Source organism: Scyliorhinus canicula, chromosome 4 (assembly GCF_902713615.1).
Source record: "Scyliorhinus canicula chromosome 4, sScyCan1.1, whole genome shotgun sequence".
Lineage (NCBI taxonomy): Eukaryota > Metazoa > Chordata > Chondrichthyes > Carcharhiniformes > Scyliorhinidae > Scyliorhinus > Scyliorhinus canicula.
This window is the reverse complement of record NC_052149.1, coordinates 89,617,738-89,635,785: the sequence shown is the minus strand read 5'-3', so window position 1 is coordinate 89,635,785 and position 18,048 is coordinate 89,617,738. Positions and strand designations below refer to the sequence as shown.

At 50.9% G+C, this 18,048-nt stretch overlaps 1 long non-coding RNA gene across 2 annotated transcripts in view; it reads right to left on the bottom strand.

Annotated features, from left to right (window-relative positions):
- LOC119964782 overlaps positions 1-17,374 on the bottom strand; it is a 163,349-nt gene extending 145,975 nt beyond the window's left edge. For both annotated transcript variants that reach the window (XR_005460361.1, XR_005460362.1), the window contains exon 1: positions 17,273-17,374. This is a non-coding gene — a long non-coding RNA (uncharacterized LOC119964782). The remainder of the gene's footprint in view (positions 1-17,272) is intronic.
- Between the last annotated feature and the right edge of the window lie 674 nt (positions 17,375-18,048).

The window sequence follows — 18,048 nt, the reverse complement described above, 5'->3', positions numbered from 1 at the left end:
CCCGCAGACCCTGTAATGCTGCAGCGTGTCTGCCGACTCTGCCTCCACCCGACATGTGCGACTCGTGGGGGCTGCCATCTTGGCAATCCTCCTCCACGCGGCTGGCCACGTGCGAATCATGGGGGCCGCCATCTTGGATGCCATCTTCCTCGCCGCCCGCCATGTGTGATCCACGGGAGTGGCCATCTTGGATGCCATCTTCTTCATCACCCGCCACGTGCGATCAACGGGGGCCGCCATCTTGGCCATCAACCGAAGTTCACCTCGACGACTACGATCTCAGCGGACAGACATCACGGGGCCACTCCAGCACTGCTGATCGAGCCGCCGACTACCCGCAACTCAACGCAGTTACGTTGGACCAGTCGCGTCCGAAGCACCTCCAGAGCTCAATGATGTCCGTTCAAATCAACAGGTACAGGACACGTGCCTCTTCGACTCCAGGAGCACCGAGAGCTTCGTGCATCCTGACCTGGTAAGACGCTGTTCACTCCCTATCTTCCCTACACGGCAAACTATCTCCCTTGCCTCGGGCTCGCACTCGGTCCACATACAAGGGCGCACCGTCGTTACCCTAACGATTCAGGGCGCCAGCTACTCTAATTTCCAGCTGTACGCACTCCCCGACCACTGTGCCCCACTCTTACTCGGGCTCGATTTCCAATGTAATCTCAAGAGCCTCACACTCAGCTTCGACGAACCTCTACCTCCACTCACTATCTGCAGTCTAGCGACCCTAAAAATCGCCCCCCCTCCGCTCTTCGCTAACCTGACGGCTAACTGTAAACCAGTAGCCACTCGCTGCAGGCGGTACAGCCTGCAGGATAGAGTATTCACCAGAGCCGAAGTCCAGCGGCTCCTACGTGAGGGAGTCAGAGAGGCCAGTAACAGCTCCTGGAGAGCTCAGGTGGTGGTTGTCAAGACCGGGGAAAAGTTCCGGATGGTGGTTGATTACAGCCAAACCATTAACCGGTTCAAGCACCTCGATGCGTACCCCCTCCCCAGAATTGCAGACATGGTCAACCAGATCGCCCAGTACCGCATATTCTCCACGGTGGATCTGAAGTCTGCTTACCACCAGCTCCCAATCCGCCCGGAGGACCGCCACTAGACGGCGTTCGAGGCAGTTGGCTGCCTCTTCCATTTCCCCCGGGTCCCCTTTGGCATCACGAATGGGGTCTTGGTGTTCCAACGATGGTGGACCAGTACAGGCTGCGGGCCACGTTTCCGTACCTGGATAACATCACCATCTGCGGCCATGACCAGCAGGACCACGACGCCAACCTCCACCGATTTCTCCAAACCGCCCAGAAACTCAATCTCACCTACAATAAGGAGAAATGCGTTTTCCGCACAACCAGGCTAGCCATTCTCGGCTATGTCGTGGAAAACGAAATCCTGGGCCCCGACCCAGACCAGACCCAGACGTTACAACTCCCCCTCCCTCATTGTCCCAGGGCCCTCAAGAAGAGGATTCTTCTCTTATTACGCCCAGTGGGTCCCCCAGTATGCGGACAAAGCCCGCCCACTATTTAAGGCCACACTCTTCCCACTGTCAGCCGTGGCCCGCCAGGCCTTCAACTGCATCAAGGAGGACATTGCTAAAGCTGCCATGCGGGCGGTGGATGAATCCGTCCCCTTCCAGGTGGAGAGTGACGCCTCAGCGGTCGCTCTCGCAGCCACTCTGAATCAGGCAGGGAGACCAGTCGCCTTCTTCTCCCGAACCCTCTCCGCTTCGGAACTTCAACACTCCTCAGTCGAAAAAGAAGCTCAAGCCATTGTGGAATCCGTACGGCACTGGAGGCACTACCTCGCAGGTAGGAGGTTCACCCTCATCACCGACCAAAGATCGGTTGCCTTCATGTTCGACAACTCGCAAAGGGGCAAAATAAAAAATGACAAAATCTTGCGGTGGAGGATTGAACTCTCCACCTATAATTACGATATCATATATCGACAGGGGAAGCTCAACGATGCCCCAGATGCCCTGTCCCACGGCACATGCGCCAGCGCGCAAGATGACCGCCTGAAGGCTATCCACAATGACCTCTGCCACCCGGGGGTCACCCGGCTCGCCCACTACATCAAAGCCTGAAATCTGGCTTTCTCCACCGAGGAGGTAAAAGCCATCACCAGGGATTGCCCGATCTGCGCGGAGTGTAAACCGCACTTCTATAGACCAGACAAGGCCCACCTGATAAAGGCTTCCCAGCCCTTTGAACGCCTGAGCATCGATTTCAAAGGGCCACTCCCCTCGACCAATCGAAATGTGTACTTTCTTAACGTCATCGACGAATTCTCCCGCTTCCCCTTTGCTATCCCATGCCCCGATATGACCTCCCACACAGTCATCAGAGCCCTGCACAGTGTCTTCACCCTGTTCGGTTTCCCAGCTACGTACACAGCGACAGGGGTTCGTCCTTCATGAGCGACGAGCTGCGTCAGTACCTGCTCGACAAAGGCATCGCCTCGAGCAGGACTACCAGCTATAACCCCAGGGGGAACGGGCAAGTGGAGAGGGAGAACGCGACGGTCTGGAAGACCGTCCTACTGACCCTCCGGTCCAGGAATCTCCCGACCTCCCACTGGCAGGAGGTCCTCCCCGACGCGCTCCATGCAATTAGGTCCCTCCTACGCACCGCCACCAACCAGATCCCTCACAAACAATTATTTGTTTTCCCTAGGGGCTCTACCACGGGGGCTTCGCTCCCATCCTGGTTGAGGACACCGGGCCCGGTTCTCCCCTGGAAGCACGTCCGGGCACACAAAACGGACCCGCTAGTAGAGAGAGTGCTCCTGCTTCACTTGAACCCCCACTACGCCTTAATTGAATACCCCGACGGCCGTCAGGACACCGTTTCCCTCCGGGACTTGGCGCCTGCAGGATCCACCACCATCACCACCACAGCCAAGGTACCCCTCACACTACACCCCACCCAACCCCCCACGCCCAGCGCCCCCGCGCCTATAGGTTCCCTGCCCACGCTCCGCCCCCCCACGCCTATAGGTTCCCTGCGCAGCCCTTCGCCCGTCGCACTGGTCAGGAATGAAGCTCGGACCGAAACACCCCTGGAGTCCACCCTCATACCCACACCGACCGTCACCACCCAGCCACCCGAAGAGGCAGCAACCCCGGTGCTCCGCCGATCCCAAAGGACGACTCGGCCACCGGACCGGCTCAACCTGCAGACCCGTCACCCCCGCCAGACTTGATTTTTTTACAGGGGATGAATGTGGTGAATTCATACTGTATTGTAATTCACACTGTATTGCATTGCATTGTATTATGTCCTTGTGGGCTCTGTATGTGAGCCGTTGCGCGGCTCTACCCATAGGGGGAGATGAGGAGCTTGTACAGGGCTCCACCCGTGGCTCCACCCGTGGCTCTGCCCATGGCCCCTCCCACTACCGGAAGTATAAAGTGCTGCAGCCGTGTGAGCCTGCCCTCAGTTCTTCTGGTCACAGGCAAGTTCAGTTGTAAGACTATTAAAACCAGTTTACTTCTAATCGTGTTCCGAGTGAATTGATGGTCACATCAACCCCCTTACGGCTCATCACAATAAAAAATTGATTTTGGAGTATACCTCACACACGTGCGGGAAGAAGGAGTACTCCCTCTCCTCCGGGTTCTTAAACCTCCACAGGTCTACCATATCCATCCTTTCCATAAACTCTCCCAGATCCTTCGCCATATGCAGCCTCCCGATTGACCTTGGGCTCGACCTATCCACCCTTGGCTCCAGCACATAATTAAAGTCCCTTTCCATAATCAGTTGATGTGTGGCCAAGTCCAAAATTGCGGACAGCAGTCCCCTGACGAACCCCATGACATCCCAATTCAGTGCATATATATTCACCAGCACCATTGGCGTCCCCTCCAACACCCTGCTCACCATCACGTATCTCCCATCCCAGTCCCGCACTTCCTTGGCACTTGCAAACCTGTCTTTTTAGTCAACAGAATGGCCAGACCCCAGAACTTTGAGTCAAACCCTGAGTGAAATACCTGACCCACCCATCTCATTCTCAGCACGGTAGCATTGTGGATAGCGCAATTGCTTCACAGCTCTAGGGTCCCAGGCTCAATTCCGGCTTGGGTCACTGTCTGTGCGGAGTCTGCACATCCTCCCCGTGTGTGCGTGGGTTTCCTCCGGGTGCTCCGGTTTCCTCCCACAGTCCAAAGATGTGCAGGTTAGGTAGATTGGCCATGATAAATTGCCCTTAGTGTCCAAAATTGCCCTTGTGTTGGGTGGGGTTACTGGGTTATGGGGAACGGGTGGATGTGTTGACCTTGGGTAGGGTACTCTTTCCAAGAGCCGGTGCAGACTTGATGGGCCGAATGGCCTCCTTCTGCACTGTAAATTCTATGAAATAACCTAACCTGATTCTTCAGCCGGAGGTGCGTCTCCTGCAGAAAGACCACCCCTGCCTTCAGACTTCTCAAGTACACGAAGACCAGAAACTTCTTCACCGGCCCATTCAGCCTCTTCACACTCCATGTACTAGCTTACTGGAGGCTTGCGCCTCCACTCCCCTCTACTGTCCGCCATTATCCAAATCACTTCTAGACCCTTCAATTTCACCCTAAATTTGGCCCATCCAAGATGGCCCCCTTCTCCGGCCATGATGATGCTTCTTCTCCAACCCTGCCACGTCACATCTCCCTCTCCCCCCTCAGCCATCCCTGGAGGCCATTTTCCCCAGCTCATTTCCATTCACCATCATTACCTGCCAGCATGTCAGCCCCTGCCTGAAGGCGCCTCCTATCTACCCCTCCACCCCACTCCTTCCTCCTTGATCTGTGTAAACAGCTCCCTGTGGACCTACCCCACCCAAACAAAGACACATCCAAAATCACAGGTCACATCCTCCAAAAAATAAACATCACCATAGTTGGGGGGGGGTGAAGGAGGGGCAGTTTCCCCCTTACACCCTTATTATATCATACCAAATAGTCACCACAATAAAATCCCCCCCCCCCCACCTGATGCACGATCAATTACACAAAGACGAGAGTTGGATGCAATCGAGGCTTTATTACACTAAGAAGTGTGGCCTCCTACAGCAGCTGGCAAAATGGCTGCTGTACAGGGAGCACACATATTTATACTCCGCCTACTGTTGACAGGGAACTACGTCCGTACCTGTAGTACAGGGCCTTACCATAAAGCACCTACATTGACATCCTCTCTATAATATATACGTCAGTGGTGACAACCACATTCACCCCCTGTTAAAAAAAATTGAGTCCGCGGGGTGGTGGAAAACTATATACAGAAAGATGTGTTTTAAAAGTACAGATAATATTACAAATTCAGGCGGTCCGGAGCCTTGATCTGCCGTTGAGAGCGACGCAGTGCTGGCGGCGACTCCGGTGTCGGTTTGGTTTTCAGTGACTCTGGGAGCATGTCGAAATCCTCTTCATCCCCGGGTGTGAGCAGGTGGAGGACAGATTGTCCTAGAGCGGGGGCTGTGGTGGGGTGCGCCGGGGGAGGGGAGGGTAGCGCCGGGCCGGGGGTGTGTGTGTGTGGAACCAGCTGGTGCCAGGTCCCTGAGGGAGGCTGTGTCTTGGCGGCCGTCGGGATACAATACGTAGGTGGGTTGGCGTGAAGTAGCTGTACCCTCTCAACCAACGGGTCCGCCTTGTGGATTCGAACGTGTCTATGGAGGAGAACGGGTTGTGGAGCTGCCAGCCATGTCGGGAGTGAAACCCTGGAGGTGGACTTCCTGGGGAAGGCAAAGAGACGTTCATGGGGTGTTTCATTAGTCGCGGTGCACAGGAGCGACCGAATGGAGTGAAGGGCATCGGGGAGGACTTCCTGCCAGCAGGATGCCTGGAGATTTCTGGACCGTAGGGCCAGTTGGACGGCCTTCCAGACCGTCCCATTCTCCCGCTCCACCTGCCCGTTTCCCCGGGGGTTGTAGCTGGTCGTCCTGCTCAGAATGAGGATCCCCTGTCGCTGTGGACGTAGGCGGGGAAGCCAAACAGAGCAAAGATGGTGTTGAGGGCTTTGATGACGGTGGCAGACGTCATATAGGGGCATGGGATGGCGAAGGGGAATCTGGAATATTCATCGACCACACTGAAGACGTACGTGTTGTGGTCGGTGGAGGGGAGGGGCCCTTTGAAATCCACGCTGAGGCGTTCAAAGGGGCGGGAGGCCTTCACCAGGCGTGCACGGTCTGGCCGGTAAAGTGCGGCTTACACTCCGCACAGACCTGGCAGTCTCTGGTGATTGATTGCCCTGACTTCCTCGATGGAGTAGGGCAGGTTGCGGGCCTTGATGAAATGATAAAAACATGTGACCCCCGGGTGACAGAGGTTGTAGTGCAGAGTCCGGAGTCGGTCCACTTGTGCGCTGGCACATGTACCTCGGGATAGGGCATCGGGGGGCCCGTTGAGCTTACCGGGGCGATACAAAATCTCATAGTTGTAGGTGGAGAGCTCGATCCTCCACCTCAAGATTTTATCATTTTTGATCTTACCCTGCTGTGTGTTATCAAACATGAAGGCAACTGAGGTCAGTGAGGAGAGTGAATCTCCTGCCGGCCAGGTAATGCCTCCAATGCCGCACAGCTTCAACGATGGCTTCAGCCTCTTTTTCAAGGGAGGAATGCCGAATTTCGGAAGTATGTCGGGTGCGGGAGAAGAATGCCACGGGCCTGCCTGCCTGGTTGAGGGTGGCGGCCAGAGCGACGTCGGATGCATCGCTCTCGACTTGGAAGGGGAGCGCCTCGTCGACCGCGTGCATCGTGGCCTTGGCGATGTCGGCCTTGATACGGTTGAAGGCTTGGTGAGCCTCGGCTGTCAGAGGAAAAACAGTGGATTGAATGAGTGGGCGGGCCTTGTCCGCGTAGTTTTGGACCCACTGGGCGTAATAAGAAAAGAACCCCAGGCATCGTTTGAGGGCCTTGGAGCAGTGGGGGTGGGGGAGTTCCATGAGGGGGCGCATGCGGTCGGGATCGGGCCCCGAGTATGGCTAAGTGGTTCGTGTTGAACACCAACTTCTCCTTGTTGTAGGTCAGGTTAAGGAGAGTGGCGGTGTGGAGAAATTTGGCACGGTTGGCGTCATGGTCCTGCTGATCGTGGGCACAGATGTTGACATTGTCCAGGTACGGGAAGGTGGCCCGCAGTCCGTACCGGTCAACCATTCGGTCCACCTCCCTTTGGAAGACCGAGACCCCGTTGGTGACGCCAAAGAAACCAAAAGAAAGTGGTAAAGGCGGCCATCGGCCTCAAAGGCAGTGTATGGGCGATCCGCCTTGCGGATGGGGAGCTGGTGGTAGGCAGAATTCAGGTCCACAGTTGAGAAACTCGGTACTGTGCAATCTGATTGACCATATCAGATATGCGTGGGAGGGGGTATGCGTCGAGCTGCGTGTACCGATTGATGGTCTGACTGTCATCAACGCCCATCCTGTGTTTTTACAACTACCATTTGGGCTCTCCAGGGGCTGTTGCTGGCTTTGATGATGCCTCCTGAAGCAGTCGCTGGACTTCAGACCTGATGAAGGTCCTGTCCTGGGCACTGTACCGTCTGCTCCTGGTGGTGACGGGTTTGCAATCCGGGGTTAGGTTTGCAAATGGGGAAGGTGGGTCGACCTGTAGGCCCGTGAGGCCGCACACATTAAGGGGTGGTAGCGGCTTCCGAATTTCAGTGTTAGACTCTGGAGGTTGCACTGGAAGTCCAGGCCGAGTAGTAAGGTAGCGCAGAGGTTGGGAAGGACGTAGAGGCAGAAGCCACTGAACTCCACGCCCTGGACAGTGAGAGTGGCGATGCAATACTCCCGGATTGCCACGGAGTGGGACCCGGAGGCCAGTGCATCCCGAAGGTAATAGGGGAGGACCAGATGGGGTTTGTGAAAGGGAGACAGCTATTTTTGAATATTAGGAGGTTGTTGAATGTGGTTAAAGCACTGGCGGAGGGGAGGGAGACAGAGATGGTGGTTGCGCTGGACGCAAGAAATGGCATTTGATCGGGTAGAATGGGGGTATTTGATGGCTGTGTTCAGAGATGGGAGAGAAGGGGAGTTAGGGTATTAAAGGATTTGTTTTTGGGGGGGCGTTTTGCGAGGCTGGAGGAATTGGGGGAGAAATATGGACTGGGGCAGTGGGAGGTATTTAGATATCAGCAAGTCCAGGATTTTTCCAGGAAGGAGGTTCGGGGCTTCCCGATAGTGTCGGTCTCCACATTGTTGGAGGAGGTATTGACAGCAGGGGGAATTGAGAGGGGGGGGGGGGTATCGACAATTTATGGGAAGATTCTGGGGGGGGGATAAGGTATCATTGGAGGGTATTAAAACAAAGTGGGAGGAAGAGTTGGGGGAGGGTATGGAGGACAGGCTGTTGTGTGAGGTGCTTGTGAGCAAGATTGGGGCTGATACAGTTGAAGGTGGCATATAGGGTACACCTCACGAGGGTGAGAATGAATCGACTTTTTTTTTAAATTTAGAATACCCAATTCTTTTTTTCCAATTAAGGGGCAATTTAATGCAGCCAATTCACCTAACCAGCACATCTTTGGGTTGGGGGTGAAACCTACGCAGACACGGGGAGAATGTGCAAACTCCACACAAACAGTGACCCAGGTCCATGATTCGTGGTTCTCAGCGCCGCAGTCCCAGAGTTAACCACTGTGCCACGTGCCATACGATGAGCAGACTCTTTGAGGGGGTGGAGGAGGTGTGTGAGGGATGCGGGAGGAGTTCCGCAAACCATGTTCACATGTTTTGGACCTGTCAGAAATTGGAGGGGTATTGGAGAGAGGTCTTTAAGGTCATCTCGGGAGTCGTGCATGTGAGGTTCAAACAAGGGCCCCTAGAAGCCATATTCAGACTGGTGTGCAGATGGGTGTGGGGCAGATGTCTTAGCCTTCGTCTTGCTAATGGCCCAAAGGCGGGTCCTGTTGGGGTGGAAGTCAGCTTCTCTGCCCTGTGCCTCGGCGTGGTGGGGGCAATTGCTGGAATTTATGATGCTCGAGAAGGTGAAGTTTGAGTTGAGGGGGAGGATGGACGGGTTCTACAATTCATGGGCATCATTTATCCTGCACCATCAAGAGTTGGATGCCATAGAACATTGGGGGGGGGGGGGCGGTGCTGGGGGTTGAGTGTATTGTTTATTGTTTACCATGTATGGGATGACCGTGGATTCTCTTTCGGTTTTTCTTGTATTGTATTTGGGATGGAGGGTGATGTTTGGGTTTGTATGTTGATTGGGGAGTGCTATTGTATTTGTTATTGTTGGTTACCTTTTGTTGGGTGTATATTTGATGAAAAAGTGGAAAACGAGGAGAATAAAAATATATTTTTTTTAAACTCGCAAAATGAAAAGATTGGGAGTGTGGAGCGGCAGAGGCTGGTAGATTCCATCCTTGAGGTGAACTGCCAATACTCGCTTGCCCAAACACCGGAGTTGCTGGTGAGCAGGAAAAAGTTGCAAACGCAATTTGAACTACTCTCAATAGGTAATGCAGTCAGCCAGCTCACTCAAGGGGAACATTCTATGAACATGGGGAGAAGCCAGTTACCTTTTAGCACATCAGGCAGCCTCCTGGGAGATTGTGCAGGTTAGGGACTCAGTTGGCAGTTTGGTTTCCGCCCCATCAAAAGTTAATGCTGCATTTGAAGTCTTTTATCGAGTGTATCGATCGGAGCCTCCAGAGGTGAGTTCGCCCATGATGCAGTTTTTGGAGGGGTTGTCCTTCCTGGTGGTAGACAGGGAGAGCAGTGAGGAGTTGGAATCCCCGTAGGGCCCCGAGGATATATGAAATATATTGGTTTAATGCAGTTGGGTAAAACTCCAGGCCCGGGTGGATTTACTATCGAGTTCTTTTTAAAAGTAAATAAATTTAGAGTGCCCAATTATCTTTTGTCAATTAAGGGGCAATTTAGCATGGCCAATTCATCTATTCTGCACATTTTTGGGTTGTAGGGGTGAGACCCACGCAGACATGGGAAGAATGTGCAAACTCCACACGGACAGTGACCCGAGGCTGGGATCGAAATCGGGGCCGCGGTGCTGTGAGGCAGCAGTGCTAACCACTGCACCACCATGCCATCGATTTTTATAAGAAACTTGCAGGGCAGTTGATCCCATTGATACTGGGCATCTTCAATTCCTCGTCCCAAGGGGTATTGCCAGTTACATTGGAGCAGGTCTCCATTTCCCTGTATTTGAAGGAGAATAAGGACGCTACAGAATGTGGTTGTATCAGCCTAGCTCACCGTTGTATGCGGATGCTAAATTGCCGGCTAAAGTGCTAGCAATACAGTTGGAGCCCTACCCTTCCAGGGATGATCTCGGGAGAACTGACAGGATTTGTCAAGTGTCTCCAGCTGTTGGCCAATATATGTTGATTATTAAATATTGTCCGTTCTCCCTCTCCAGTGCCCGGGCCGGAGGTAATTGTTTCAATGGATGCCGAAAAAGTCTTCGATAGGGTTGAGTGGGGGGGTTGAGATTCTTGGGAGGTTTGGTTTCAGGCCAAAGTTTATAACTTGGATTTGTCTTTTGCATAGGGCTCCCACCGCAAGTGTTCACACAAACACATTGAGCTTGGGTTGCTTTCAGTTGAATGGGGGTAAGAGGCAGGGTTGTCCATTGTTGCGCTTCTGTTTGCTTTGGCAACTGATTCACTGGCCATAGCGTTAAGATCTTCTACTGAGTGGAGGGGAAATAAAGCAGGAAGGGAGCGTAGGGTGTCCCTGTGTGTGGATGATCTGCTTTGTTATATCATGGACCCAGGATGAGATAATGAAGCTACTTCGGAGAACCAGCTCCTTCTCGGGGTAAAAGTTGAATTTGGATAAGAGTGAATACTTTCTGCTGAATTCCCTAGGGAGGGGAACCGACCTGGGGATGAGGGGGCGGCATGGAAGCACAGTGGTTATCACTGTTGCTTCACAGCTCCATGGATCCGGCTTCGATTCCTTGCTTGGGTCACTGTTTGTGAGGAGTATGTATGTTCTCTTGCATTTCCTACGGGTGCTCCAGTTTCCTCCCACATACAGGGACACCCTATGCTCCCTCCCTGATTTACTCGGAGTCTTCCTTTTATCTTTAGCAATCAAACTATCCAGATTTACTGTCACACAGATGGCAGACAGGTCACAGAGCCTCCTTCATTTACAATAACTTTGAAAACACCATCCTAAAATATAATAATCTTTGAGTATAGACCCAACTTTCTCAATCTCTCTTCCCCTTCATCCAGGGAAAGGTGGATCTGTGGAGGTTTAGGAACCTGGGGAAGAGGGAGTACTCCTTCTTCTCGCTCATGTGCAAGGTATATCCCAGAATTCACTGTTTTGTAGAGAGCCGAGCAGTGTTGGTGGGGGTGGAGAATGCGGGAACCGTGATCTCAGACCGTGCACCGCACTGGCTGGAGGTTAGACAAAGCTCGAGGCAGGAAGAGAGGCCAGGATGGAGGTTAGGCTTGGGGCTTCTAGCGGACAAGGGGGTCCTGTGAGAAGGTGCGTTCTGTAACCAGAGACCATGTGGAGTTGAATCAGAACGGGGAGGTTTCGGCAACCTCATCTTGGGAGGCGTTGAAGGGGGTGGTTTGGTAGGAGGTTATTTCATTCAAGGCGCTCAGAGGTAGGCGGAGGAGGGAGGAGTATGGACACTTGTTGGATGAGATAGTCGAGGTGGAGAGGAAATATTTAGTGCCACTACCGCGGTTGGTGGGGAGAAAGAACTTGCAGGGACAGTTCGATAAGTTGAAGACAGAGAAGGCAGTGGGACAGCTACGAGGGTGAAGGGATGCAGTATGAATTTGGAGAGAAGGCGAGCCGTATGCTAGCCCATCAGCTACTGAGGCAGGCTGCATCTAGGGAAATCCTGAGATTACAGATAAGAAAGGGGGAGGTAGTGTTGGAGCTGGGGAAGATTAACAAAGTGTTCAGGGAGTATTACGAGAAGTTATATCGGGCCGAGCCGGGTGGTGAGGAAGGGGATATGGGGCGGTTTTTGAATGAGCTGGAATTCGCAAGGCTGGATGGGGAAAGGAGGCAGGTGCTGGAGGAGCCTTTAAGGTTGAGAGAGGTGATGGATAGCATAAAAGGGATGAAGTCAAGGAAGGGCCTGGGGCGGCACGATCACCCGGCGGAGTTCTATAAAGAGTTTGCGACGGAATTGGCACCACATTTATTGGGAATATTTAGCGAGGCGATGGAGAAGGGGGAGCGGCAGGAGACACTGACCCAGGCGACGATCACGCTAATCCCGAAGGGGAAGGACCCATCAGAGTGTGGGTCCAACAGGCCCATATCATTGTTAAACACGGATGTGAAGGTGTTGGCTAAGTTAGTGGCGGGGAGGATGGAAGGGTGCGTTCCGGGGGTGGTCGCAGAGAACCAAACGGGTTTTGTGAAGGTCGGGCAACTTTGCAGTAACATTAGGCAGTTATTAAATGTGATCATGACCCCGTCCGAAGGGACGAATACTGGAGGCAGTGGTCTCTATGAACATGGAGTAAGCTTTAGACCGACTGGACTGGCGGTACCTGTTTGAGGTTTTGGGGAAGTTGGGTTTGAGCTGAGGTTTGTAGTGTGATCATAGAATTTACAGTGCAGAAGGAGGCCATTCGGCCCATCGAGTCTGCACTGGCTCCTGGAAAGAGCATCCTACCCAAGCCCACACATCCACCCTATCCCCATTACCCAGTAACCCAACCCAACACTAAGGGAAATTTTGGACACTAAGGGCAATTTAGCATGACCAATCCAAATAACCCGCACATCTTTGGACTGTGGGAGGAAACCGGAGCACGCGGAGGAAACGCACGCACACACGGGGAGAACATGCAGACTCCGCACAGACAGTGAACCAAGCCGCGATTCAAACCTGGGACCCTGGAGCTGTGAAGCAACTGTGCTAACCACCGTGCTACCGTGCTGTGGGTGCGCCTGTTGTACGTGACCCCGGTGGCGAGTGTACAGACAAATGAGATGAGCTCACAAAGCTTTGGGTTGCATAGGGGAACGAGGCAGGGGTGGCCGCTTTTGCCGCTGCTCGCAATAGAGCCCTTAGCGATGGCCCTTAGGGTGTCATTAGATTGGCAGAGGATTGTGAGGGGGAGTAGGGAATACCGGGTGTCGCTGTACACAGACGGTCTGTTGCTGGTTGTGTCGGACCCATTAGAGAGTATGGGGAGAATTATGGACATATTAGAGAGGTTCGGGGCCTCCTCGGGCTATAAGCCGAATATCGGAAAGAGTGAGGTGTTTCTGGTGAATGTGGCAGGTCGGGGAGCCGTGTTACCATTTAGGGTTGCCAGGGACAGGTTTAGGTATTTGGGGGTTCAGGTGTCGGGGGAGTGGACAATGATGCAGAAATGGAACCTAACAAAGCTTGTGGAGGGGGTTAGGGAGGACTTTAGGAGCTGGGATACCTAACAACCGACACTGGCGTTGGGGGAGGGGATGGGGTCCAGGTGGTGAAAATGAACAATCTGCCAAGGTTCCCATTTGTATTCCTGATCCTCCCAATCTTCATTCCGAAGGCCTTTTTCCTGAAACTGGATGCAGTGATTTCAGAGTATATATGGACGGAAAAAGTACCTAGGGTGAAGAGGGCCCTGCTGCAGAGGCAGAGGTGTTACCAAATCTGTTGCACTATTATTTGGGGGCGAATGTGGAGAAGGTGAAGTGGTGATGGGAAGGAGAGGGGTTAGGATGGAGGAGGAGTCCTGTCGAGGGTCTCGCCTGAGGACCATGGTGATGGCAGCACCTCCGCTGGCGCCGGGGAGATACACAGAGAGCCCAGTGGTACAGTCCACGATTAGGGCGTGGAACCAGTTGAGACTTTAGGATGGAGGGTGGAGGGGATGCCGGTTCTAACACCGTTTTATGAGAACCATGGGTTCAAGCCAGGGGAGACGGATGGCATGTACAGGAGGTGGAGAGAGGTGGGGATGGTGAGGGTAAGGGATTTATAACTGGAGCTGAGGTTTGCAAGTCTGGAAGAGGTGTGGGAGAGGGTGGAGCTTCTGAAGGGAAGCAAATTCAGGTAAATGCAAGTGAGGGACTTTGCACGGAAGGGACAGAGTATACCTTTTTGGAGCAGTTGCTGCTCCTGAATGTGGAAGGGGAGGGTAGGATTGGGGATACATATGGGTGGCGGGTGGGGGGAGCACTGGTGATGAGGATTAAGGACACGTGGGAGGAGCTGGGGAGGGGGGTGAGGAGGAGCTGGGGAGGGGGGAGAGGAGGAGCTGGGGGGGAGGGAGGAAGAGCTGGGTGGGGGAGGGGGGAGATAGGATGGAGTGTGTGGAGTGAGGCGATGCAAAGGGTGAATTCGACCTCCTCATGTGCGAGGACGAGTTTGATTTAATTTAAGGTGGTGCATAGCGCGCCTGTGACTCGGGCAAGGATGAATGGGTTCTTCCAGGGGGTGGCAAATAAGTGTGAGAAGTTAGGGCATGGACCAGAAAATCACCTTCATATGTTCTGGGTCTGTGAGAAGTTGGAGAGGCACTGGGAGGGGGTGTTTGAGACGTTATCGAAGATAGTAGGGGTAGAGACCGGGCCGGACCCTTTGGTGGTGATTTTTAGTTGCAGAGACAGTGGATCTACTGGATATGATTTTCCAAAATTCCTTAGATTCAGCCACAGTCCCATCAGATTGTAAATTGACATAAGCACTACTCTTCAAGAAAGGAGGAAGAGAGAAAACAGTGAACTACAGGCCAGTTAGCTTAACAACAGTCTCAGGGAAAATGCTACTATTAAGGACGTTTTAAAATGCACTTAGAAAAAGCATGGTATGATTAGAACAAGTCATCATGGTTTTAAAAAAGGGAAATCTTGTTTGACAAATTAATTGGAATTTTTAAGGATGTAACCAGTAGGCTAGATAAATGGGAACCAGTAGGTGTAACATACCTGGATTTCTAAAAGGGATTCAATAATGTGCCATACAAACGTTAGTAGGCAAGAAAAGATTTGTGGAGTTGGAGTAATATATTAACATTGCTTGAGCATTGATAAATGGACAGGAGCCAAACAACTGGCATAAACAGGGCATTTTCTAGTTGGCAGGCTGCGACTGGTGGAGTGCTGCAAGGATCGGTGCTGGGACCTCACCTATTTCACATCCATACTGGTGACTTAGATGAAGAGACAGAAAGTTATTTGTAGGTTTGCTGATTATACAAAGCTAGGTAGAAGATTGAGCTGCAGGAAGGTCATAGACAGATTGCAAAAAGAAAGAATTAGGTTAAGTGAGTGGACTACAAGATGGCAGATGGAGTATAATGTGATGAAGTGCAAAGTTTTTTATTCTGGTTATAAGAATAGAAAAGCAGAATAATTTTTAAACGGTGAGAAACTTGTAAATGGTGAGAGAGACTCGCGTGTGCTTGTACAAGGAACACTGGAAGTTAGCATGCAGCTACAGCAAGCAATTAGGAAAGCAAATAGCTTGTTGGCTTTTATTGCAAAGGGATTGGAATACAGGAATAACAAATCTTGCTACAGTTGATGAGACTACAGCTGGAATATTGTGCAGCTTTGGTTTTCACATTCAAGGAAGGATACATGCATTGGAGGCAGTACAGGTCCCTGGGAGAAGAATGTTGTTCGATAATCGGTTGAGTAAATTCTCCAGAATTTAGAAGAACAAGAAATTATCTAATTGAAACATATAGGAGTCTGAAGGGGCTTGATAGGGTGGATGCTAAGAGGTAATTTCTTCTGGTTGGGGGAATGTAAAACAGTCGCATGATAAAGGGATGGATCGTTTAGGACTGAAGAGGAGGAGAAATTACTTCCCTCAAAGGGTTGTGAATCTTTGGAATTCTCTAACCTAGAGGGTGGATTCTCCATGGCTGAATACATTCAAGGTTGAGATAGATAGATCTTTGGTTTCTCAGTGAATCAAGAGATCTGGAGACCAATCAGTAAAGTGGAGTTGAAACCCAAGATCAGCCGTGATCTCACTGAATGACAGAGTATGCTCAAAGTGCCACATGGTCTATTCCTGCGCCTACTTCGTGTTCTTATATCTGCAAAAGAACATCCACATCCCTCCTTGCCATTTAAATAATATTCTCCTTTTCTATTCTTCCTGCCGAAGTGGATAACCTCACATTTTCCCACATTATATTCCATTTGCCAATTTTTTGCCCAGAGACCTTACCTATCTATGTCCCTTTATAGACTCTTTTGCCTTCATAATTTGCTTTTGTACCTTTGTATTGTCAGTAATCATCAGAGGATTAATTTAGACTTTGGTGATCTTATTTCAGAGGTGTTATGGTGTAACGGATTGCTTATTCCAACAAATGGGACTCCGTGCCAGCAGGATTCACTGGAGGGAGACCTGTTACAGGGCAAACATATTTCTTGAAGTTAGTCTTACTGATAAACATCCTTGCGACAGGCTATAATCCAGTCACCCTCCCGTTCTCAAATTTCAGGATACAGATTGGTAGGGTGGGGTAAAGGGTTGTGGATAAGATGAGCCCCTGCAAAGAGCAGCTGTACAAAGGAGAGGGACTGCCAACAAATTCCTGCTTGTGCTTGGTTGTGTTAATTTTATTCCTGTATATTTATATTTGATGAGCAGTTAATAGAAACTAGAGAAGGGCAGCATGCTGGTGCAGTGGTTAGCACTGCTGTCTCACGACACCGAGGTCCCAGGTTCGATCCTGGCTCCGGGTCACTGTCCGTGTGGAGTTTGCACATTCTCCCCGTGTTTGCATGGGTTCCACCCCCACAACCCAAAAATGTGCAAAATAGGTGGATTGGCCACGCTAAATTGCCCCTTAATTGGGAAAAATGAATTGACTACTCAAAATGTTTTTTATTTTTAAATAGAAACAAGACAAAATGATGTTGAATTATTTTTCCCTGAAATTATAGAGACAGGTAAGTAAAAAGGTGAGAGAATATTCTATGCCAAAAGTTATTTGCACAGTATTCTCCTTTAACACACAATTAATGCTGTAGATGTGGCCAGTAACTATGTGAAAATGGTATGCTCGGATATATAACAGCAAGTTTGAATGTGACATCCGAAGGAGTTATTTCCAATGGGCACCATAATATTTTCAAAAGTTAAAATAAACTATTTATGGAATAGGAATGATATTTTTCTCTAACTTGTAATTAATTTGAGGGGTATCTACTGTATGGAATGTGAATGTTCCACCCCGAATGTGAAGGGTGTTGTGGAGGTGCCGGGGTTGGGATGAGGGAGCAAGGTCACCAGTTTACCCACAATGCTCAAAAGATCCGCCCATCAAAATAAAACACAAAATGCTGGACCAACCTGCATTACTCTCAGATAGCTTTGTCGCTCACGGCCGCAATCAAGGATTTCACAAGGAGCACGCCTATTCAGAATGCTGGTGGTACTAATTAAAGGCTTCAAAACCCTCACATTCTCCTCAATGCTTGGATATTTTCACAATGACTGCGAATTTAAAGTTCATGCTAAGGTTACTCACAGCTCCAACACAACTTGGACCTTTTACACAGTTGAGTATTTAATTTCTGAGGAGAGTATAACCATTGCAGGAAGTAAAGCTATTCATCTATATGGTAGCCTGGAACTTGTTTTTGACCCCTGTATTCTTAAAATTATCTAATCAGATGCAAGGTTCCGAGGAAATACAAAAAATAGCAAAATCTTGGTTGGCAGAGATTTGGACTATGACTGCCAGTGAAGACTCTATTAAGGATTCAGGAAATGTCTCTTCCTGATAGGAAAACACTGCAAACACTGCACAACTAACAAACAGCTGAAACCTTTGACCCTATCTCCATGGACATCCTTTGTGTTGTACTCTGGAACATTTTTACTGTGTTCATTTAAAAACAAACAACATTTCAGTGAGGGACATGCGAAGATTTTTTTTAATAAACATTTTATTGAGGTATTTTTGGTACAGTAACAACAACAAAATCAACAATATACATGAAAACCGTAAACATTGTGCAAAAGTCATTTACCTCTCGTACAGGTCCCACCACCCTTATTGACCCCCTACTCTAATCTAAACTACCCCCCCCCCCCCCCCCCCCCCCATCTGCTGACGATTAATT